Source organism: Meriones unguiculatus, chromosome 7 (genome assembly GCF_030254825.1).
Source record: "Meriones unguiculatus strain TT.TT164.6M chromosome 7, Bangor_MerUng_6.1, whole genome shotgun sequence".
NCBI lineage: Eukaryota > Metazoa > Chordata > Mammalia > Rodentia > Muridae > Meriones > Meriones unguiculatus.
In genome coordinates this window covers 85,034,155-85,059,526 of record NC_083355.1, presented here as the reverse complement: position 1 = coordinate 85,059,526, position 25,372 = coordinate 85,034,155, and the positions used below count along the sequence as shown (strand labels likewise).

Here is a 25,372-nt window from a genome sequence, read left to right as displayed (position 1 = left end):
TTATAAAATCAAATCACACTGATTTTATAAGCAGAAACTACAGTGAGTAAGGTTTTCAGACATGCTATTAAAGGGAGCCCCATGGTTGCTAAGTGAGCATTAATGGCTTGTATAATGGCAGAACGGGCCAAAAGTTCAGTATTGTGAAACTTTTTAAAATGAAATATCTTAAAGTTGAAAAGAAAAGTATAGTATAAAGGAAAGAAAATATGGAAACACAAAAATTAATATAAAATTAAAAACAAAATCTTTCAAGTCAAGTCACTTGGAAAAAATTCTGACAACAAAGGACAACTGTCTCAATTAGCGTTAAAATCTAGAAGAGAAAACCATGTGTCCTTTTCAAATCTCCATGAAAGAAAGTGAATTGGCTGACAGTCATTGCATAGAGGTGAGAGAAGAAGAGAGAGACCTGGATGGTTGTGGGATAATGTTAGGAGGAATTAGGAACTGAGAAGGGGATGGAGAGATGGCTCAGCTGTGAAGAGTGCTTGCACACAATCATGAAGATGGCAATTTGGACCTCACCATTCACAGAACGAGAAGAGCATCCTACAAAATATCTCTAACTCCAGCTCCAAGGGATCCAGTGCCCTCTTCTGGCCTCCACGTGACACCCAAATGTGTGTACACACACGCTTGTTCACACACGCATGTAAATAATTTAAAAAAAATTAAATGCAAGTTATAAGGAGCGTTTCCGGAATAGCTGCTGCTGTGGAGACAGTGGAGGGAGAAGGGCTAAAACAGTGATGTTCTGCACTCAGAGTGCGTTCTTCCCTGGTTCTTATCAAGGCTCCACATGAATAAAGAGCGAAGCAAGTACTAATGGTTATTTTGCGACGCCCCGGCTGTGCGTCTTTGAATATGAGAATGCGCCAAGAGAGACTTAACCCAAATTATATGATTTATAGCACGATCCTCAAACTTAATACCTTGCTCGCCCCAGATAGATTGTTATGTAGCTTTAGAAATCTGAACAACTTTTTCACACGATCTTAAAAATCACTAGTCTAGACTAGCGGTTGCCAATGTTCTCTCTCTCTGGCAATATCTTAGACAGGTGACATTCTCCTATGCCACACATACCCATTGTATATGCAGTATTGAGATATTTCTAATTATTTCTCTCCAAGTTAAGAGATTAATACGAGTGAATGTAGCGTTACAAAGAGACCTTCACCTACTTTGAACTACTCTCGAAAACGGTGGTTTGTTCATAAGTTTTGGCTGTCTTTAACAGTGTTGGGCAGGACAGCCACGTTGTCCTTGAAGCTCAGACTTAAGAGGCAAGGCTGTGTAGGTGTTACACCTTATTTTTCCTGCCTAAATGTAATTAAAATCGCTCTCAAGGTCTCTGTCTGTAATGATACGCAAGGAAGCTTGTGAATCAACTTCCTACAGTGCAGTCGCCTTCCAAGCAGGATTAACAAGGACAGGCAAGGCCACTGAGGAGCCAGAGGCCCCTGATTGTCTGGGTGTGGCCTTGGACTATAACTTTTCTCCAGGTCAAATTACAAATAATGTCTCTTGCAAGAAGGTTACATTTTTCATTTAAAAGCGGGCTCTTGAAATCATACTCAGACTAAACAACGATGCCTGGTGATATTAATTTACCAATACATTCTTTCAGCCTTTACTATAGGTAGGCACTATTCTAGCTCTAGGAACTTAGCAGTGCAGAAGGGAGACCTACAAGACTTGATCGCTTGTGCTGGGAAAGTGGTGGAGCCCTAGTCTAGCATAGGTGAGGCCTTTGGGGTCCATCTGACCTCTGCAAACAAAACAAAACAAAACAAAACAAAAACAAATACAAAATCAGAAAGAAAACATCTCAAGGAAATAATAACAACAAAGGTTGGTCTCTACTTTCATTCCAGTGGGTGGAGACAGGTGCTAGACAAGAAAAAAACCCTGAAGCATTACTGACTGGTTTGTTCCTCATTTCATTCATTTACTTACTTACCTGGCTGGCATGTACTGAAAACACCTAATATGTCCCAAGAACTGTAAATGTCTTCACATAAATTATTTCTTTTAACTTAATGCCAAGTCAAAGTATATTCTAAGTGCTGTTTTTTTTTCTTTTAGAAATCCACAAATAGCATAATTCACTATAATAGCCAAAAGTTAGGAAGCAATCAACATGTTGAGTACAGGAAACTTACTACGTTAATTATAAGCATTCAATGTAAAATGATGCATTAAGTAGCTAGTACAAGAACTTCTGTGTGTGGATACAGAACATTACTTAAGAGAAAGTGTTGTGGGTTTTTATTTATTTTATACACTTTATTACAGAAAAGCTTGCAACCAGGACATGGTGATGCGCGCCTGTGATCCTAGCACATAGGAGGCAGAGGCAGGCAGAGCACAGTAAGCCAAGGTCAGCTTGGTCTACATAAAAAGTTCAAAGACAGTTAGGGCTACATAGACAAGGTCTCAAAAACAGAATCCTAAACTAAACTGAAATAAACCCTTGCAAATAAATAAAGATGCCATATGCTAAAAATAACTAGATTCAAAGTCTATACAACTTAGTGAACATCTATACAAATTAAAATGGGCATGGAGCTTCACATTAAACTTCACAGTTTCAGCACTGAGTATATCTTATGCACTTATCTACTACCAAATCAAATAAATTCATGGCAATTATAACTATAAAAATAATTGGTTTCATTTCCAGTTTCATAACATGTGTCCGCTACCTGCATTCATTCTTTCCTCATAACCTATTCTCAGCCATTCTTGTCTCTTTTCTTCATGTTATACTATACCAACATGTACATTCGTTTACATATACACACATATTACCGGTTAGATTTCATATATGAGAGAGAACATGAAGTTTCTTTTATTCCTGAGAGTGTGTGACCTCACTTACATTCTAAGTGTATCCATTTTCCTACAAATTTAACTTCATTTTTTATATCTGAGTCCCATTCAATATATATGTAAACATACATATATACCCATGTATATATACACAAATACATATACATACACATATACATACTTATATGTATATATTTCAATATATACATACATATATATATATATATACTGAATTTTCATTATTCATTCATCTGTTGCTGGACAATGAGATTGATTCCTGCACTCTGTAGTGAGTAAAGCAGCAATAAACATGCGGGTACAACCATCTCTGAAGTAGGGTATGGCATTCTCTAAGCCTGAGGACTCTATGAGCTGTGCATCAAAGGAAACAACACAGTTAATAGTGTACAAAATGTGAGAAAATCCTCACCCACTACACTGCAGACTAGGGAGTATTTATAAAGACTTTCAGAAATGAAGTACCAAAGAAATAAACCTGCCAGTCAACAAACGGGCTAGTTTTTAAAAGAAGAAATAAAAATGGCTAATAACTCTTTTAAAAGATGTTCACTATCCCTAGCCATCAAGGAAATGCAAATTAAAACTACTTTGAGATTCCACCTCACCCGATTTAGAATGGCCATCATCAGTAAATCTGACAACAAATGTTGGAGAGGATGTGGAGAGCAAGGAACTTTCACTGTTGGTGGGGGTGGAAATTAGTACAGTCGTTGTGGAAGTCAGTTTGAAGATCTCTCAAAGATTAAAACTAGAACTACCATATGACCAAGAGAAAGTGTTATTAGAAGGGCAAAATTTAAAACAAGGTTTAAAATCAGAATGTTTTTACATATTTGTATTTGAAAAGTACAAAAAAAATCTTTATAAAAAATTCAACAGTGAATTACGTTGGGAGAGCAGAACTAGGGATTTAGGATGAGGAGGAATACATTGTTTTGTTTAAATAGCCATCCTTTGGTAAACTTGAGCATTAACCACAAATATTATTTTTGAGTAAAAATTCTTATTGATACTTTCTGTTCATAAAAGGTTTGCCCTTCTAGGAGCTTGATCAGGATATGATTGGCTTGCTCAAATACAAGGAAATTTACCTTTTGTGTCAAAGGTAGGGAAACACCATGTTAAAGGAAAACATGTATTATGCCTACAAGTAAGTGCAGAGATCTGGGAGGAAGGACAGGTGGGACCCCAAGTAAGAGCTGTGGTGGCCAAGGTGAAGGAGAAGGCTTAGGAAAGATGCTGATTTCTCTTTTCTTTGTATTTGAAGTACAATTAATATTTGCTCAAAGCATGCAGGACTGTTGGAAGTGAGAGTGCAAGGCAGGTTATCTGAACGAGGTAAAAGTGGTTGCTGGAGTTTATAGTATGGCTTGATCTTCCTGGCTAGATGAAGAAGCAAGAGGCAATGTGGTCCAGAATATCAATTACCCGGTTCTTTCACATACCAGTTGGAAGGCACATCCCCCAAGTCTGCTGATTTGGAAAATCCTTATTTTTGCAAGGACTAAATTCCCTTGCTTGCTATTTGTCAGCATTCTGCTGATAAGTATTGTTCCTTTTCTGTCCTAAGATCCCCTCCTCAACTTTTTTTTCTTATTAAACTATTTATTCTTAAAAAAAAAAAAAAGCTTAGTAACTCATCTATTTAAAAACCTCTTTTCATTTGTCATTTATTAATGGACTTATTTTCTCTCTGGTGTCTCCTATGCCCCAGACGTATTAGAGGAAACTTTAGATCCCTGGGGCTGTTATTACATCACTGCTTCTTTTTTTACTGGCTTAAAAAAAATCAGACTCAAACATCAATAATTCTATATATCACTGTCCCCACTACTATTTTTTTTTTTTTACTTATTTTTCCCTTCCAAATATAGTGCTCAGAACGATTCCTAGTAAGTCCAGCCAGATGTATATTTGTTTGAGGAAATTATTATATTAGTTATAATTCTCTGGTTCTTGGTTATTTGAGCACCATCTGTTTTCCCCCAAGCTAACAATTCCTTATATACGAGAGCATTAGGGGTAGACAAAGTAGCTGCTTGTTTAGTGGGAATTTCATACTTTTCTCTGATTTTGATGTGTTACTGCTTTAGTACTTTTTAAAAATAAGCTTATTTGGAACTTTCTTTAAAAAAATAAATCCCGACTTCTAAATGTTCCTCCTGCTCGCATCCAATTCCAAGGGCTGTTTTAATGTTCTCTTTGCTTTCACTATTCACTCGGTGCCATTGAATTGCAGACTGGAGGGAAAGGAAGAAAAGCCATTGCTATCAGGAGGGCAGTAGAAAGGACATGAGGTGCAGAGTCATGCATTCCTTGTGAAGCTTTCTGCCTCACATTTTATTTTATTATCATTAGCTCTTTTTTTTTATTCAAGCTTTTCTTATCCCCCCCTTTCCCACTAGAATCAATCATCTCTCCTCTTTCCTTATCTAATATTGAGAAAATGGATAAGAAAATTTTCAAAACGCTATGAATGCCTGTGAAAAGGCATTATGGAAATGTCCAGTATTATTATGCTGGAATTTTGCCATTATTCTGTATGCAAAAAGATGCGGGTTAGAAGAATATCAGCTCCTTTCACCCTAGAGTCCAAAGAGGTTCTGTTATCAAGTACTTGGAGTATTACATAGTAGATTCACAGAAGAGGTCTAAGCCACTAGATCCATGCCTGTTTGTGTGATTTCTGTCATTCTTTCTACACTGACCCTTTAAGGGGAGTCATGGCAAGGGAAGAAAGCCAGGGTAGGATGTTCTGCCATTACTTATTTTATTATGATGAAGGAAAAGACAATAGAAAAGTGAATCCTGCCTATGGTCCAAATGGTCTACTTTAAACACTAGAGGAAGAAAAATGGCACATGATGTATAATGCACATGAAGTTTATCTAAATCTTGACACTGTGATTGTAAGACATAAGGAGACAAATTGACTCCAGAGTCACTAGGAAGTATAAGGTAACACTAGGCTTTTTTATACTTAATGGGGTCCGTATCCCATCTTGGGCAATTTAGGAACACAATTTTGAGCCCTGTCTCAAAATATTGTTTTCTTCCTCAGTGCCACAATGTAAAATATCCACCATGAGACCACTTCCTTGAACTCTATTTGCATCCAGCTATTCTACTAGAAACCTGCATAAAACTGAGCTCCTGCATAAATGCTAGGCATTTGTCTCTAATGCAACTGGCAACTGGTTAAAAAGTGTGCAGAGGATTGATTCTCAAACCTTCGTAGAAAAGGTGGCTTGGGTGAGATGTTGACGAATGGGTAGGGGCCACACATCTCAAGAACTCTGTGCAATTAGCTAAGTATGTGAATAGATACATTTCTTTGTTTTCTGGGTGAGAGTCATATCTACCTTACTACTTATTACAAGCCTAATGACATGGACAGATGAAGTGTTGTAAATGCTCTGTAGAAATCTTCAACCATTATTGTAAGACCCTTGACTTAGATAGATGGAGGAATGGTGAGGTAACACAGATTGATGAAGTAATAGAGGGAAAAGGTGACTTGCAAGCTACTTAAGAGAACCCTCTTGCTATTGACTGAGTTACCACAGAAATTGGCAGTATTTCAGTAGGGGTATAAGAAATGACCTCTGTTGTTTTGAAAAGATAGAAACTGGATGAGCAAGATCTGGTAGTCTAGAGTGAGCAAAAGGGCATCTTGATGGTGTAAGAGTTAAAAAAAAAACATTGCCTATAAATATTTCACTATTTATGCTAGCATATTCTTTAAAATGCAGGTGTCAATCAGAAAAATTTAAAACAGATCACCTTGTCTAACCTAGCTGAGATTAACCCCAAAAGGAAATAGAACATTATATGGGGGAAAGAGAGGGGAAAAGTTTAGAACATGAGGCTTGGGTAAAAGTCAAAAATTGTAGGTGGGTGTGAGCGCTCTGGCAGGCTGAAGGCAGATGATGAAGCCCGCAGGTAGAGGGGGTGAATATTGCAGGAGAGGGAGGAGGCAAGCTTTGCCTACTGTGCAGTTTTGCCTAGGGCAGCTAATTGCTTGTGCCCAGAAAATTGCCTCTGGAAGCCTTGGGCAATATGCAGTAGGTTTTCCCTGAAGCCTACTTTATCAGGTTAAGTTGAAGTTTGGTGGGAGAATAGAAGGAAAAGGGAGCTGAAAGAACTGAGCTGAAGCAAAATAAAAGAGGGGGGAGGTAGTGTGGAAAGAAACCTGTAAAGGTCACCAACCATCTCAGCAACATATCTCTAATGATGAGAGAAATTTTGAATGCTCGGGCAACTGAGGTCTTTCTATGTTATTTATTCATTTCAATATAAAGCAATTTTAAATTACCTCACACTACTCACCAATCTCCCAATAAAATTTTTAAGGCTTCCCCTCCCCCACCAAATCAAATAGCTTGACTAAGATATATAGCTAGGGAGGGATAAAGGCAGAATAAGAATTAAAGTCTGAGCACCCTGCTCTGTTTCAGCAATGTGTTGAGCAAGAGGGAAGAAAACAGTATAAGATGGCGGAAATAGGAAGAGACTTGGTGAGTGGGGTATTAAAAAGGGAGATGGAAGGGCATGTCACCTGAATATTTTTCCTCCTTAGGATTGATTCTGCTCTAAAAAGTATATCTAAAGCCAGGGAAATCTTCTAACATTAATTTAATCTCTGTGATGTGTCCACACTTTGTATGTTATATGTATTGTTATTATATCAATTTTATAGCAACTGTAAGGCAGTTGCCTAGCATGCCCAAGGCCCCTGGGTTCAATCTCCAAGACCATAACTATAAAACAAGATATTACCATCGTAAACAAATCCCGAGATTACCAAACTTGTTTGTGGTTGGTCAGGTGGTTCATCAGAGTTTAATCCAGGAGTACCTAACTAGGTCACATTGCTTTTCTAAAGGTATTGATTAAATGTCTGCTATATTCAAGGTGCTATGCTAGGTACTTTAAGGTTATAGAAAAGGAGCTGATTAGTGATATAAATAAGGAAGCCTTCATTATCTTGTTCTTGGGGTATATAATGTAAAGAATGAACTGTTCATAATTAATTAACTGGCCGACTTAGCTTTCTGTTTAATGTCCCAATATGATAAAGAAGCAAGTGAGACCAGCCACATAAATTGGAAGATAGTCTGTGTTCATAAAATCTTTAAAAAAAAATTAAGTGGAATGCCACACAGTGCTAAGGCCCATTTTATTAATCCTTTATGGCTGTATGTGTCATATAGAACAATGCTTCCAAACTGCCCTAAGTTATTTATGGGTTCAGCAAAAAATACAACATGAACCTAGTTTTAACAACGTTTTCTTCAAAAAAGCATATAAAGTATATGCAAGCAAAACATCCAAATACATTTCCTCTCTTATTGTATAAGCCTGTCTTTATTAAGTGGTAGGCAAACCTGAGAGTCAAGCAATGTATATATGTTGCTGGAAAGATAAATGACTAGCCATAATTTGTTAGCTTATTCTAAGCTTTTATTAGTCCATGATCTTTAGCCTTTGTTGTGTATATTTTTAGTACAGAACAAAATTTGATTATGGTTAAGAACAGTGATGATTTCTTTGACACTATTTTTATTGCCCACTTTAATTTAGATGTGTATTATATTTCATGAGCTCATGCTGGTATTTCATTGCCACATTGTAGTGTATTTCAGGATCAAACATGTTGGGAAATATTAATCTGAAACTTGCTGCTATGCTCTGGCTGCCAGTTTCCTAAAGGAAGTGCTGATCTGTATTTGGCTTTCTATGTTTTGAACTTTTGGGGCACCCTTAGACAGCACCAATCATCTACAATGCTAAGTAGATGATAATAAGTATACAACCAAAATGGCTAAAGGAAACTTTATGTCTACTTTACTAACTGATATGTGGTATACATAAAGAAGAACATAAACTTATAAATTGTAACAGTAACGGCTTGGGTATCATAACTGGACACAATATTGTAATATTTGACCAGTGCAGGGAAAAAGTAACAGGGACCTAAGTGTTTCCTAATACCTAAAAAGAAACATACTAATGAGAATATTTACATTGAACTAAGTGAAAATTCAGGACATAATTTCAATTGTTCACTGGCATCTTCTCTGCACTTAACATAATATATGATATAGGTCTGTAGCCAAGAACTATTTTTGAATGGGAGGTAAGATTATTTCCACTCCAAGCTTTTTTCTAGTTATCTATTTGACCTGTTTTTTTCCTATGGCAAATCACAAAGCATAATCTTAGAACATAAGGGGATTAAACTAGTGTGATATAAAACTCTTGGTAAATAGCAGATGAAAATTAGGCCAGCTGAGGCATGTAACAGACATATCTAGGTTTAAAAAAATTATAAATATTAAAAAATAATTCATATATTTCCATTTCCCTACCATAATGACTCATATGAAATTACTAATTTTTATATGTTAAAATTGGTGGCTTCATAAGATTTGATCTTATCTGATAGAGTCTTACTTTATAGATTCTAGTGCTCAAGTGATGGAAACTTGGAGAAAATGTGCATTAGTGTTCATTAAAAGGGCTCTTCTTGGCTTTTAAATTCCAGAGAACAAAAAGTGATCTCAGAAATCTGAACAAATATTATAGCACCTTCATTAAAACAGACGAAGTTGACACATTTACCACTGGCTTTTATGATCAATCACAAATCTCCTACCAGAGGCTCTGGAATGACCATCTGAATATATCGTAAGAAGACTTAATGGCCTTAAATATTGATTACCTTCACACACAGCAGTCTCTTCCATTTCTGACATTGAAACAAGCACTTCCAATTACTGTGGTTAAAAATTCAATAATAAAATGTATCTATAATTTGTTTAAAATATTTCCAATAATGATAAGAGGCAGGGAAATTAATTGATCACTCACTGCTTGAATAATTTTAAATACCTAAATGACTGTAATCACTTGAATGGTCCAAAAGCTGTATCAGTGACCATGGACAAAATCCAACACAGGAAATAAGACTCAGCTCCTGTGATCAGTCTCATCTTTAGCTGCTTGTGATACTGACCCAAGAGAGACCTCAGGAGCAGGGGAAAGAGAAAACCTTCAAAGGTACATATAAGGGAAAGCCAGAGTCATAGGATTGCAGACTGCTAGAACTTGTCTTAGGGTTCTCCAGAGGAAGAGAACTGACAGAATGAGTGGAATTAAAAGGGGGATTCATTAGATTGGCTTACAGAATATAGTCTGGCTAGGCCAACCACGGCTGACTCACACCCAACAGACCAAGAATCTTCAAGCTCCTAAGTCCAAGAGGCTGAATGTCTTGGCAGTCTTAATCTGCTACTGTGGGCTGGAGTTTTCTTGGAAGCTTCTGGCCTTCAGCCCACATTGGAAGACCAGAGAAGCCCGTCCTGGTATTGGTGAAGAAATACAGTAGTGCTCAATGAGCTTGCCAGTGGGCATGAGGTCAAGGGAATTGCCTTTTAGTTGATTACAGGTCCAGTCAGGTTGAGACCCAAGGTTTAGCCACCTCACTGCTCTTCTCACTTGTTAGCAGTGTTTTCACATCCTTTCTCAGCCTTAACAGGGGAGGATGGAAGCTGAGACTACAGGACACCTTCTAGTATGGCCATCCCAAGTCATACTCAAGGGTCAAGTGGATGATGTAGACATAGCCTGTGCTTAAATTGACATATATATTGTGATAGTCCTTATACACTCATATATTTGACTGCTTAGGGAGTGACTATTTGAAAGGACTAGGAGGTGTGGCCTTGTTGGATGAAGTATGTCACTTGGGGTGGGCTTTGAGGTTTCAGAAGCCCAAGCCAGGCCCAGTGTCTCTCTCTCTCTTCCTGCTGCCTGAGGATCTGGTGGTAGAACTCTCAGCTACTTTTCCAGCACGGTGTCCAGCAGCTAAGGCATGTGTCGGCATGATGTGTGCCTCAATACTTTTAAACTGCTCCACCCCATGGTTTTGCTATTTGAAGCCTGCATGGCATTTTTTCAGGGCTGGCTCTGCTACCTTACAACATACATTCCTGATACTGGCATCTCCAATATACTAACCCCCCGCCTTATAACTTAGACTTCATTCTTACCTTTCTTTAAAATCTTCGAATAGTCTTCCTGACCCTGAAACTCTTGCATCCTGCATGCCTGCCTGCAAAATCAACACTAGGTGGAGAGGTCAAGGTCCTTCACTAGCTTAAACAGTAGCCAGCATTCACCGACCCAAGGCTACAGCTGTAGTGGTCTCTGAATACCTGGTGACTGAACCTCAGAAAACACTTCCTTAGGTGGTACTGTGTGTTTAGGGCCACCTAAAGCTGTCTTTTAAAAGTACAGTCCTTCAAATGAATTAAAACCTTTACACTTTTGGTCCCCCAATGAGTTGGGTCTGGACAGTTCATGAGGTGATCTAATGTCAACTTTTCTATTGTCCCAGTGTAAAATACATTTTTTTAAAAATGGCACTAGTTTCTTTAATGGTCTAACCCTAACCTCTTGGCCTGTAACTTTCAACTCATTCGTTATCTGGTTACAGTGTTCAGTTTTCAAATCTTTCTGCTCTTTTTACCCCCCTCCACCATTCTCACTATAAACGTGACTAAAAGTAGCTGTAATTACTCTCCTAAAGGAACACACCAATAAAATGTCTCCTAGTGACCTATTCCTATATTCACAGGTTAGTGTTGCTCAGCCTAATTGTTGAAGCTTCTTCTTGCAATAGATAGTAATGAACAAAGATCTACATCTGGGTAACCTACAGAAAGTAAGACATTTTGGAGCACTCGGTCCTCAATGGGATGCTTTCATCAAACCTTGCCTCTTAAGGTTAAGTATCTGTCCAGAAAAGGAAGCAAGAAGATTGTAAGACCCAGCGGTGATAGATGGCGCCAAGGAAAAACCATCTTGCAGGCACCAAATAACTGATGCACGTACGAACTCACAGAGGCTGCGGCAGCACAGGCAGGACCTGCACAGGTTCAAACCAGACAAAATCCCAGCACTGAAAAAGGGAGGTGGAAACAAAGTCCCACTCCTAATCAAGAAGCCGTCTATAATTGATGCCTTCTGGGGAAGAGGAAATCAGTTTCCTGTAGTGGAGCGTCACTAGGTATATCAAGCACGTTCCAGGGCAGTCCCCACACCCAGAAATGGTTTACCAACACAAAACAGACTCCAGGAGGTTTATTTTGGTGTGCTTTTTGTCTTGTTTTTGTTGTTGTTTTAACTTTTTTAATAGTTCTTTGAGAATTTCACATCACACATTCCAGCCCCACTCATCTCCCTCTCTCCTTGTACCTGCTCTCTCTACCCTTGCAAACTCCCCATCAACACAGAAAAAAAAAAAAATCTCATTATGGAATCTGTAGCGCGTCACGGTGTGTCCCACAGTGTACCCTTTTGTCCCCACTTTTTCGCTTGTAAATATTCATTGCAATGACTCCTTGGTCTGGCATGAGGCTTCTGGCTCCTGCTCCTCTGTTGATACTAGAATCTCACTGGTGTTCCCTTTGAATATCCTGTTGTTGCCCTATGTCATGGAGATCCTGCAGTTTTGGATCTGTCGGACTGGCCCCTTCATGCACTCCAACAGTTTGTCAATGGGCTAGATGTTGGCTGGGCCAATTCAAAGCCCTAGAACTGGGCCTGAGAAGGTATCTGAGATGGTCAGCCTGCCAGCTCACCTGCTCTGCCTTGAGGCTGGCTTATCAGCAACCCCTGCAACCAGCCAGCTCTTCCCTGCTGTACAGGTGAGGTACAGGCCCGCCCTCCTTAGTGTTGTAGATGGAGAAGGACATGGTCGGTTCTCCCACTCTCATGACCCTGGAGCCAGCTCTCCTGCCTGCCAAAAATGGCAAGGGACAAGGGAGAGGAGGAAAGCATCTCTCCTTTTCTATACCACCACCCAGCATACCAGCAGACGAGAGGCAGGGCTGGCTTCCACAGTCATGGCCTTAGAGCCAGCTCACCTGCGAATCCCACATCTCCAGAGCCAGCTGCCTAGGTAAGGTGCGGGGCCCAGTCTCCTGAGTGCTGTAGCCGGTGAAGAGCAGGGACAGCTGTCCAGTTCTCATGACCCCAGGGCCAGATCTCCTGCCTGCCACAGGTGGTGACAGGTGGGGGGGCATGAGGGTATCTCTTCTTTGTCCATGCCACTGTGGGGCATCCTTGGGAGCCAGCTCACCCTCAACTCCCGCAATGTGCAGCTGGCTCAGGGTGGGGACAGCTCTGCTGTTCTCATGCCGCCAGAGCCAGCTCTCCCATGATGCCAGCTCTCTCCATGATGTGAGTTGTGGAGCCAGCTCTGCCCAGCCCTCAGTAGTGCTATGCCCCACTTGTGCATCATGGCACTGTGTGGGGGTCATCTTGGGCATGATCTGCCCCCTCAGGCCTGCTCAGTGCCCCTTGTCCAGGTCTCATGGTGCCAGTCTGGTGATCATCTCAGTCTTGGTTCGCGTTTGGTCCACCGAAGTGGCCCCATGCAAGGGTCTTCTGTCTTGGGCTGACTCCTACCTGGGGCCCTCAATCCCGGGTGGGATTCTTCTAGTCTCCAGCTTGCTTCCAGACCTGGGAGCCCTTGGGGGCCTGCGTGGCACCAGGACTGGTGGTTGTCTCGGGTTCGCTTTTGTCAGGGAATGTGAAGCCAGCAATCACTCAGAAGTTCATAGGTCAGAACACTGAGCATAGACATAGCCTCTCTCCCTCCTGCCACCTGCGGACACACAGGAGACACAGCAGCCACACCTGCGACACCGCTAGGGGGAGGATTGTTTCGGTGTCTTTTTTTTTTTTTTCAATTTAATAAAATTTTATTTATTGATTTATTTATTTATTTATTGCTGTTGCTTTTGAAAGAGAAAGAACACAATAAAGAGGCAGGGAAAGAATATGATAATGATATATTGTATAAAAGTTTTAATAAAAAAGGAATTAATTTTTTGAAAGCAAAAAATATATCATTACCCTAATCCTATGCCATCTTTAAGTTTACTTCACCAAATTAATTAGTTCCTTGTTTTTAAATTAAGCCCTACTGGATGTCTCACGACACAGGCAAAATATAAATTATTTTAATATAATGAATTATAGTCCAGTTCACAACGGAGCCTTTATTTTCTCCCAGAACCTTCATTTAGAACCAGAACCCAACTGTATTCATTTCTTTTTAGCCTCTTGTCATAGGGGTATCTGCTAGTTGTTCATTAAGTTCTGATCACAGCATTATAAAGTTTTTGTAGCTTGCATTTTCAAGTGTTTCAAGATTTCTTCTACAACCAGTTCCAAATGCTTGACTATTCAAACCCATGCATTTAATCACCGTGCTGCAGTGTTCATTGAAATTTAAAAGGAGAAAGTGAAGAGTGGCTCAGTGAGTATAACACTTGCTGAACCAGACCCACATGGTCAGGGTTAGTTATAACAGTGACCTCATGTCTCTGATACCAATTTTCTATATTAGTTGGATATTTTATCTCTGTGACCAAAATACCTGATATAATGAATTGAAGAAAGATTTATTTTGGCTTATGATTTCAGTCCATAATCCTTGGCTTTGTTGATTCAGGGTCAATGGTGAGGCAGGTTGCTATAGTATCGGGGGCACGTGGCAGATACTACTCACCTAATGACAGACAGGAAGCAGAGATGGAGGAAGGGTTGGGGGGGGGCAGACAAGATACCATCAAGGACCCACACCCCATGATCTTTCTTTCAGCTAAGTCCCACCTCCTGTTTTCATGATTTCCCAAAATAATACAAACAGTTCGGAGTGAAGCAGTCAAGACACGAGCCTGTGGTAGGTCTTTGATATTCCAACCGAAGCATGTGCTGTATCAGCTACTGTTACACCTTTGTTACTAGCATCTGAAGGTGAAATTAAACAATCCACACTATTCTCAAGTAGGACAAACCACCATTGTATAGATGCATTATGTTGTAATTAACCTGTAAGTCAATCAAGGTTACATAGATACAATAGGGAAGTTTGTGGTAAATGTACTTTCTAGGGAAAACATAATTTTTTTTTTTTTTTTGAGATCTGCCTGCTTCTGCCTCCTGAGTGCTGGGATTAAAAGCATGCAGCACCACCACCACCCGCTTTGGATGGGTCTTAATTTTCTCAAAGCTTATAAAAACTTTCATAAATACATACCTGACAGTATAAAAGTAAACATATTCTTTATAATAATGCACTTTTAGAAAAAAAAACAAACCTCTTTTCTTTCTTTAAATGGATGAAGATACACACTAACATTGAAAGCATTCGTTATATATTTATAATGAGGGTTGTGCTTTTATATTCAAGTACAGAAATCAAACGGAACAAAATTTTTGCCACTATTACTGTTTTCCCTCTCCTTCAAATCTCTTGGCTTCTTTAATTTTTTTTTTTTTTTTACTTTTGTGTATGGATGTTTTGCCTGAATGTCTGTTCATGCACCATGTATATTCCTTGAGCCCGTGGAGGACAGAAGAGGGCGTCAGATTCTATATAACTGAACTTAGAGACAGTTGTGAGGCGCCATGTGGGTGCTGGGAACTGAGCCTGAATCCACTGTATGGTCAGCAAGTGTTATAATCCACTGAGCCACTCTTCAGTTTCTCCTCTTAAATTTCAATGAACACTGCAGCACGGTGATTAAATGCATGGGTCTATAGCCAGAGTACCCAGGTTCCAATCCTCCCTCTGACATTTACAGACCTGAATAGCTCCTCTGAACTTCAGTTTCTTTATTTTCGTCCCCATTTATCTAGAATGGCACTTTTTTTTGTTTGTTTGTGGTTTATTTATTTATTTATTTTTAATTTTTTGAGAAAGAATTTCTTTGTAGCCCCGGCTGTCCTGGAACTCACTTTGTAGACCAGGCTGGCCTCAAACTCACAAAGATCTACCTGCTTCTGCCTCCTGAGTGCTGAGATTAAAGACATGTGCCACCAAAACCTGGCTCAGAATGGCTGTTAAAAGTATAAATAATATTAATCATTCCCTAACTTTCAACTCACCAATGGCATCTTGTGACACCTAAAATAAAAGCCAATCTGGCTTTCAAAGTTTTTTTTTTTTTCTTAAAAAAGATTTTATTTATTTTTAATTTTATGAATTACACTTTATTCACTTTGTATTCCCCCATAAGCCCCTCCCTTCTCCCTTCCCAGTCCCACCCTCCCTCCCCTTTCTTCACGCATGCCCCTCCCCAAGTCCACTGATAGGGGAGGTCCTCCTCTCCTTCCTTCTGATCTTAGTCTATCAGATCACATCAAGAGGGGCTGCATTGTCATCTTCTGTGGCCTGGTAAATCTGCTCCCCACTCAGAGGGAGGTGATTAAAAATACCAGGCCAATCAGATTATGTCAGAGGCAGTCCCTCTTCCCATTACTATGGAACCCACTTGGACACTAAACTGCCACAGACTACATCTGTGCGGGGGTTCTAGGTTATCTTCATGCCTGGAACTTGGTTGGAGTATGAGTCTCTGGGAAGACCCCTGTGTTCAAATTTTCTGGTTCTGTTGCTCTCCTTGTGGGGTTCCTGTCCTCTCCATATCTTACTATTTCCCACTTCTTACATAAGATTCCATGCACTCTGCCCAACAGTTAGCCATAAGTCTCAGCATCTTTCAAAGTCTTACACTTCGTTTTTTTTTTTTTTTTAAATTTTTTATTTAACTTTTTTTTTAAGTTTTACAGTTTTTTTTTGTAGATTTATTTATTTTATTATGTGTACATTGTTCTGTGTGCACCAGAACTAATTATAGATGGTTGTGAGCCACCATGTGGTTGCTGGGAATTGAACTCAGGACCTCTGGAAGAGCAGCCAGTGCTCTTAACCTCTGAGCCATATCTCCAGCCCTACACTTCGGTTTTAATTTCCCCCCAAATTCCTGTCTACCAGAACCTCAAAATGTAACCTTATTTGGAAACAGGATTTTACAAATTTAATTATAATGAGGCATATTATATTAAGGCATATCCTAAATCAAATGACAGGTGTCCTCATACAGAGGAAAGGATTTTGGGTTTGATGGTACACACCTATAATCCCAGAATTTGGAAGGTGGAGGCAGGAGGATCAGAAGTTCCTGGTTATCAACAGCCACATAGTGGGTTTGAGACTAGCCTGGGCTACAATATGACCCTATCTCGAAACAAAAACAAACAACCCCAAAGAACTCCAAAGAACGAAACCACAACAGAAGGTACATAAAAGTCCTCTGGATAAACGCTTTGCTCAAAAGTGCTGTGAAGAGTTAAAACTCAGGTACCATCCAGAGTGCTTTCAGTGAGTGGCAGGTAAAGAACTGTCACGTCATTCCAAAGAAGTGACACCACAGGGAAAGAAAGGAGGAGAGGACACATGGAGACAGAGGACGTGCAGAAAAGCAGGCTGTGTGAAAGCGAAAACAGTGCTTGGAGTGTGGCAGCCCCACGACTAGGAAGCTTGAAGAGTCTAGAGCCTCAAATCTTCGGGGAAAGCGGGCCCTGCTGACACTTTATCTTCAGACCTCCAGCTTTCAAAACCACAAAGGATGGTATTGTCTGAAGCCAGCAGATGTGTTTTGTTGCCATAGCTTTAGGTGGCTGATCTATTGGTGTATGCCTCTTTTTGTTCTCCATCTCTTAGTAACTCTGTTTCTCTTGTCATTGGTGTTAGAACATAATGTTTGTTCACAATTTAGGGTCCTTTAGAGCCTAATTAGCACAGCGAAAGCTGTTCCCTTTACTTGAGTGACTTATCACTGCGTCTTTGCATGAATTCTTGTCACCAAGATCTCAGTGACTTGGGTCGCTCTTTCAGAGAATGTTTCAACCACCTTCCTTCTAAAGCAGGCTTCCAATGCCTACCACATCACCCTGGTTTACCTTATCCTTTGGACTCTGTCTTACTTTTCCCTTTGTAATCCGATTCTTCTTATTCATTCATGCATTTAGAGTGTATCACTAATTTCTCAGTGCACACACATAGATTTATATGCATCACACACGCATGTGTTCACTAGAGCTACACTGGATTGTTCCGTGTGGTAGACACCAGCTACATGTAGCTGTTTAAATATAAATTTAAAATAATTAAAAGTTTAAAACACATGTTTCCAACTCTAACAGCCATATTTCCAGTGCTCAGTTGCCACAGGAGCTCATAACTACCATAATGAACAGCATAGGTATAGAATATTTCCATCACTGAAAGAGATTCATTCCATAGTGCTACTATAGACTATAAGCATAGAAAGACTCTAAATAAGCACCATGAATTTGTCTGTGACTAATAGATGCCAAATGAATAATTTTGAGTAAAGAACGAATACGCTACCAAGAAAAATGATAGGCATTGATGTAAATGAATTCTGTAATGGTAAATAGGCACCACTGCTCTATGAAAGCAAACACGGCTTTCAGGGAGAGACATCTCTTATCCTGAATGATGGTTTCTTTGGCTTATAAGTAAAAACTGCAGTAGGAATCCATTGAGAAGTGGGAAGAGAATAGGTAGGGAGTGCAGGTTGAATATTACCTTCTGTGCAATGTAGCTTTTGCTTTGCATGTCTAGAGAGACAGTGTTATCAATCTCACATCTTTAGTAATAATTTTTCCGTGCTTTGATTAATGTGGGCGTAAAATGTGTCTGATGTAGCAGCATGTGTCTGAAACATTCTGAGGCAAAAGAAATAAAAAAGCAATTTTAATTTTTAAAAAATGAGCTAAAAAGGAATGAGAGCACTTAATTAGTAAAATAGCATTTTACTGCATTAGAAGAAAAACCATAGGACTATATCTTTGCCATACATGCAGAACAAACAGCCAACACATTTAAAAACCATTAAATCTCTGTCCATATGCTCCCTAGTCTGTTTTTAAATCATCATTATGGAGGTTAAGAACAAAACTTGTGAGTGCCTAGCACATGAAAAAGTTAATTCTGGTTTCTTCCCTCTATCTCATTTCTCTAATTAATTAATTACTATGTATTTATGGAGGCCAGAGGCCAAATTCCACTGTCATTGCTCAGGAGCACACTCATTATGCTAGCCTGGCTGGCCAGTGAGTACCAGGGACCTGCCTGTCTCTGCTACCTTGGTGCTGGGATTACAAGTGTATGCTACCCCAAGTGCAAATGGCTCACTCTTCCTTCCTTCCCTCATTCTTTCCTTCCTTCCTTCCTTTCTTCCTTTCTTCCTTTCTTTTCTTTGTTTCTTTCTATTTTTCTTTTGAGTTTTAAAATCATTTCATAATCTTACACACACAACATACACACACACACACACACACACAAAATGCACTTTGATCATATTCTTCTTCATCATCCTTTTTTATCCCTGTTTCTTCAAACCTCTTCTTCCTTCCAACAAGCGTTACTCCTATTTTCATGCCATCTTTCTGTGTGTGTGTTCCACTGCATTTAATTAAAATTGCTTGCTTGGTGGGGGAGGTCATATACTTGATCTAGGACATCTTACCAGTGGTCACTACACTGAAGAATGCAACTCTCCCTCCTCTAGCTACTATTACTGCCTATAGATCCTTAGGGAGTGATGGGGCTTCATGAACTCCTCTATCAACCATGATGGAATGCGGATGGACAGGTCTTGTTTGGATTGCTATCGCTGCTGACAGATCCTGGTTATAGCAGCTATTGTCATGTCATGAAACAACATTTCACTGCACTCCTTACATCCTCAGACTGCTCTATTCTTTCTGCAATGTTCTCTGAATCTTGAAAGAGGAGCTACAGATGTTCCACTTAGGACTGAGTAGTAAAGAGTCACATAATTCTCAACACTTTGACCAAATATGAGTCTCTGTATTAACTGGTGCCCAATGCAAAAGAGGCTTCTATGACCCAGAATGAGAGTAACACTAATTTATGAGTATAAACACAAATATTTAGAAGGAAGACTGACACCATGTCCATTTAGCAAAACAACAGTAGTAGAATCTGTTCTAGTATATGAACAGCTGTGCAAACCAATCAGACTCCAGTCTCAGGTAGATAGAACACCTTCTATTAGAACACCTTTTCCAAGCTGATCCATCAGGGCCACAGTAAGGACTCAGGAGCCTAACTATGACATCTACAAGTTCTCATGGTAGGGCTTTCATAGAAAGAATCAAATGCAAAAGACAGGGGAGGGCAGGAACACATTTTGGCTAACTAGACAAAATGTTGTCTGCTAACTTTCAAGCTGGTTGGTCCTAAGTGAAGTAAGTGAGGCAGGGCTTAGGATTTTAGAGAGTACAACCAAAGCATAGGCAGGTGTGTAGATAAAGGGTGCAACCGGAGAAGAGCCAAGTGAATAGACAATAAAGCACGAATTGTAACACGATTGAATCGTAGTAAAATATAAGGTCAGCTTGACCCTCTGGCAGGGTCTGCTAGTGCCAGCTATGAACAACCACTTTCAGGAAGCAGAGTTGAAAAGCTTAAAATTTTGAACTTAATTTCACCTTAGAAACAAAATGGAAGCTGAACACAAAGATGGCTGCTGCTTTGCTTCAAGTAGCGTGTTGCAACAATTCTCCTCCAGGGCCTATGACTTTTCCCACCATGGACTTTTGACCAGGTTTATAGTACCAGTGATGAATCCCCTCACTGTGAAGTAGGCTTTAAATCCAGCCAGAAAACAGTTAGCTACCCACAGACAGTTATACTACTTACTATTGTACGCATTGTCTTGCTTGGCAGGTCTGTATTGTAGCTTACAGAATTCATAGCTGGGTGAGGATGTTCATGACTTTCTCCCCAAGAAGCCTTCATAACACCTTCTAACACAGACAGCTAGCCTTAAGGAAGAAGTCACTAGCCTGAATTCAGCTTAATTTCTCTATGTCCTGAACTACAGTACGTGATATCTTTAGCAATAAGGTCTTATCTTGTGATTCCAATAGGCAACTAAGAGCAGTGACAATAGCCTATATTTGGAAGGAGGTGTCTCTGAGTCCTCCCTGACCAAAATATCATTGGAACATATTCTATTTACATCAGGCACTAGGATCCATACCCAGGTTTTTGCTAGAGTGCTGGGGAGCTAACTTGGGTTTTCATGTTGTAGAATGCACTACTGACAAAGCTATCTCTCTAGCCCCCATTCCTCTCTAAAATTCTTCTGTATATAGGAAAACTTAAGCAGGAAAGTTTATTGATTAGTAAGTAGAGAATTATTGTTGGCTACCTAATGGAAGTTTATTATTTCAAGATTACCTTGATCAAAAAGTTAGGGGCTAACAAGTAGTCCAAAGATCACCTCTCTCTCTCTCTCTCTCTCTCTCTCTCTCTCTCTCTCTCTCTCTCTCTCTCGTCTTGTGAAGCAAAGTTTATCTGTGTAGCATTGGCTGTCCTGGAACTCACTTTGTAGACCAGGCTGGCCTTGAGCTCAGAGATCCACCATCTCTGCCTCCTGAGTGCTGGAGTTAAAGGCGTGCACCGCCACCACCCAGCTTTCTTTTTCTTTTCTTCCTTTTTCTTTTTTCAAAGATCAGTTTTAAATGAGTGAATGTAAAGACTATTTAGCAAGAACTACCCATTTCTTATTATAAAACCAACCACAGAGTGTGGTTAGGATACTGTGAAAATGCAATGAGCATAATTTGGTCTGAGGTGGGTTGTTCCATGCCCTGTTGCGTTTCTACAATGTTTCCAAATAAAAGCATGTATGGCCTTAATAACATTACTAATAGTTCTGTATGCGGTTGAAACAGAAAAAGATACAAGAAATTAGAGTAGGAATTCTTTGCTATAAAAATAAAAAGGTGTGTGTCAGGGGTGGGGAGGATGAACTTTGGAAATCAAGAAAGCAGAACATTGAACAGATTTAGAAAGCTTGATCCAGACTCTCAATGATCTGCCCCTCTAACCCTCTAATGTAGCAGTACAACTCACCCTTGTTACACACCTAAGTCATTCTTGCTGTGTTGTGAACTGTGGCCAGAAGCCCATTCCTGATTGATAAAATTACTGTTACATTGGTAAGTCTCCCTAACCACTGAGTTTCTGGTGAGAGACAAGATAGAAACATGGGGGTTGTATCACAGTGATTCTTGGATTTAGAAGGATTATATTTTGGTCAAAGTGACTCAGTTTAGATCCACCAGTGTAGGGAAGAAGGGATTCCCTGGCCATGAAGAAGGGTGATAATGAAAGAAACATCCTGACCGGGAATTCTTCTGTACAATCCATTTCCAGAAAATGTATCTGCTCTATTACTGTCAATATTCAGGGAAATCGTGTTTTCTCTGGCTTTGGGTATTTTCTCTCCCTTAACTAGGGGACAGTGAAAGACTTCCTTCTCTCCTTTGCATATTGAATGGACCCTGGTTCTGGGAACAGGGGAGTTAGATGGAAGCATTCAGAGAGGGGGAAATGGAAGAGGAAGGGGAGAAGATTGATGTTTCTACTGTGGATATGATGGGAGTTTCCTTCTATTCTAGAGGCAGCTGTAAAGCTCAGCCCATGTCTTGATGTGACCCCATATTTTTCTTCCTAGAGTTCACAGTAAGTTGAGTTCTGAATGGAGACTTCAGCCTTAGATATCTTACTTTACCTCTGCCTTGTTTCTTCCTGTTTTACTTCTCCTTTGCTTTCTCTGCATAACTTTCTTTAGCAGATGCATAGAGTGGCAAGTGACTTCAGCAGCTCTCATCTTGATTCTTTCTCTCTTTGACCTTGAGCTTATCCAGGAAAAGCTGTAAGTACTCACAGGACTCCTGGCTGTGTTTCATCTCTGCCGGGTGCTCACAGCCTGGAAACTAAAAGAAGAAGGATTAATGGTATTACTTCGCTGACTTGGTTTTAACTCAACCTTGAACCAAAACACAGGTAGGAAGATGGTGAAGAAACCAAGGCTGGGCAAATAAACAACAGCTCTGCTTTAAAAAATATCTATCTTTTCAGATCAAATAGGATTAGTTGTTTATATTGACTAACCCATCTGTCACTATATGTCCAACAAAACAAGGAAAAGATCTAAACACCTCTAAGTACTAAGATATTCTATAAATGATAACAGCAAGCTCCATGATGTGGATATTGCAGACATTGGAAGCATTACATCAGAAGAGTCAATATGCTGAGGGTCCAGTTTCTGCACCCTGAAATCTAGTCATTTTGCCATTACTAAAACCATTATCCTTTATCAAAATGGTTTCCTACTCTGGGTATCTCTACCTCTCCCTATTTTAAATGAATGATTTTCCACCTTCTTACATACTTTCTCTTAAACTGACATTCTAGCAAAGTTTTTTTCCTGGGCTTCCCAAGTCCACCACTAGCCTCCTGCCATCTGTCTATAAGGCATCTAGTCCAGAGAAAGCATCTGCCCATGAATACACGGTGATCACTTGTTATGCTCATTGTCTTCTTTAGGTATCATTCCCTTCCTCCATGAGGTGCCACTGTGTGTTCAGCTGTACTTGCTCAACATCCAGGCCAAATCCTCTACTTGAGTATTGCAGGATTACTCTTTCTCCACTCTAACCTTCAGCAGCCCTTAAAAGACTGCAGCCCGGCTTTTGATGATATACACTTGCTCACAATTAAATAGTGTACATAACATATGAAGGTTCCTGACAACTAATAAAGCTGTGCCCGGTGTATAATAACTAACCAATGAATATTCATCCATTTATCCATCCAGTCCTTCTTTCAGAATACTGATTTTCAAAAAAAGAAAGAAAGAAAGAAAGAAAGAAAGAAAGAAAGAAAGAAAGAAAGAAAGAAAGGGGGGCGGCTAATTGAAGAAAGTGATCACTTTGTTTCCTCTTCTATTTGCCTCCAACAGGACCTAGCACCCTGGAGAGCACTCAGTAGATAATCAATAAGTACTTATTGACTAAGTGATTGAGTAATGTGTTTTGCATGTAGATTTTAAGTAAAAAAAAAAAAGTCCTTGGGGTTGCCCTTATTTTCCTGCAAATGATTTCAAACTGACCTATAATTTATGGCAGAAAAATCACTGGTCTTTTGCAGACAGGGAAGATGGAATTCAAAGAAAGGATTAAAGTACTCTCAAGGTCAAGCAGGGATTAGCTATAGACACAAATGGAGTTAAAAAAAACCAAACACCCCGACTGCCAGACCATTGAATTTAGTCGTTGAAGTATCAATTTTTTTCTGACATAAATGGCTTTTCTCCCTACCTGTTAATCTCTGATAGGCAAATCAGGGCATGTTGCTATGTGCTTATGAGTCTACTGCTCCTTCTGGGTAGTTGGGGAAGGATCTGTCATGGCTTTTGTGGAAGTCAGAGAACAAATAGTGCGAGTTGGTTTTCTTCTATCACCATGTAGGTTCTGAGTATTGAACTCAGGCTGCCAAGCACTTGGTGGCAAGTGCTCTTACCTTCTGAGCAATGTTGCTGGCTCTCAGCAACTTATCCTTAATGTCAAGTCATAACTCTCTTGCCTAGTTATTGTCCCTTAGAGGTTAAATAAGAAATTGAAGCCATTATAGCATTATCCTTGGTTGATTCCTAAACCCTTAAGTTAAACTAGGCTTTAATTTTCACAGGTAAAAGTGTAACACATATTTAAGGAAAGAAAATAACTTCTCCCAACTGAAATAAGAGGTAATTCAAGGAGATAGAATTATTGGCCCCAAGTTAGCAAAGAAACATTTTCAACCTGACTCATCTGTGCCTTATGGATTTCATAACTGATGATTAGCTTCTCTTAATCAGTTGAACATCCATTTAGGGGACAAATTGATTAGCTCCTTGCATAATTAACAGAACATTAAGTATCATCACTTTGAGTTGAAAAAATTGTTTTGATGAACAGCAAATATGCACAGTTTAACATTAAGGCATTAAATGGCATTTTCCTCCATCATTATTAATCTGTTTTTTTAAATCTTCCAGATGTTAAAGGGGGCATTCGCATCAATCTCAGTGGCCAATGTTTGCAATTCCAAGTACTTGCTTTTGGGGAGGAGCTGGCACTAAATTTAATATACCTTTTTCGCAGAGAATGAGAGCATAATAGAATGTGTGAATAAAAACCAATATTGCTGTGTGACCAAACTCTCAATGTGTGATAACTCTTTGCTTAGTAAAAGGGTAAGCAATCCAATCCTGAAGCATGGAACAAAAAAACTGATTAAATATTAAGCTTTTGCAAATAATTTTTAAGGAGAATTGATAAGGAATTGGAGGAGCATTGACAAGAATGTTAAAGTAGAGAGAGTGGTTGTAAACAGCGGGAGCTGTATCCCATAAAAAGATTCATGAGCAGGGAGAAATTGCAGCATTGAAAAAATGTGTAAATATAAAGGGTAGAAGCAAACAAGACATTAGAGAAATGAAAGATGCAAAAGGCTCTTCCTGATGAAGCCAAGTCCAAAGAGATATTCAAATGGAGAAGAACAACTGGGGGATTGATCTTTCACAGTCCACGAGGGTCAACAATGCTGTTGAAAGGGGTACAATGTCAGTACTCCATAGAAAATTGCATCAAACCACACAAACGCATAATTAACCTAAACACTCAGAACGTTAGGCAGCACTGTCCTGAGCCAGATGGTATTAGATTCTGACTACATCTTGGGCACTGAGGACCTAAT

The 25,372-nt window shown here is 39.6% G+C and overlaps 1 non-coding gene across 1 annotated transcript; it reads right to left on the bottom strand.

Annotated features, from left to right (window-relative positions):
- Nucleotides 1-13,456: 13,456 nt before the first annotated feature.
- Nucleotides 13,457-13,588, bottom strand: LOC132655657 (small nucleolar RNA SNORA17). The gene has a single exon (XR_009593448.1). It is a non-coding gene; the product is annotated as a small nucleolar RNA SNORA17 (small nucleolar RNA).
- Between the last annotated feature and the right edge of the window lie 11,784 nt (nt 13,589-25,372).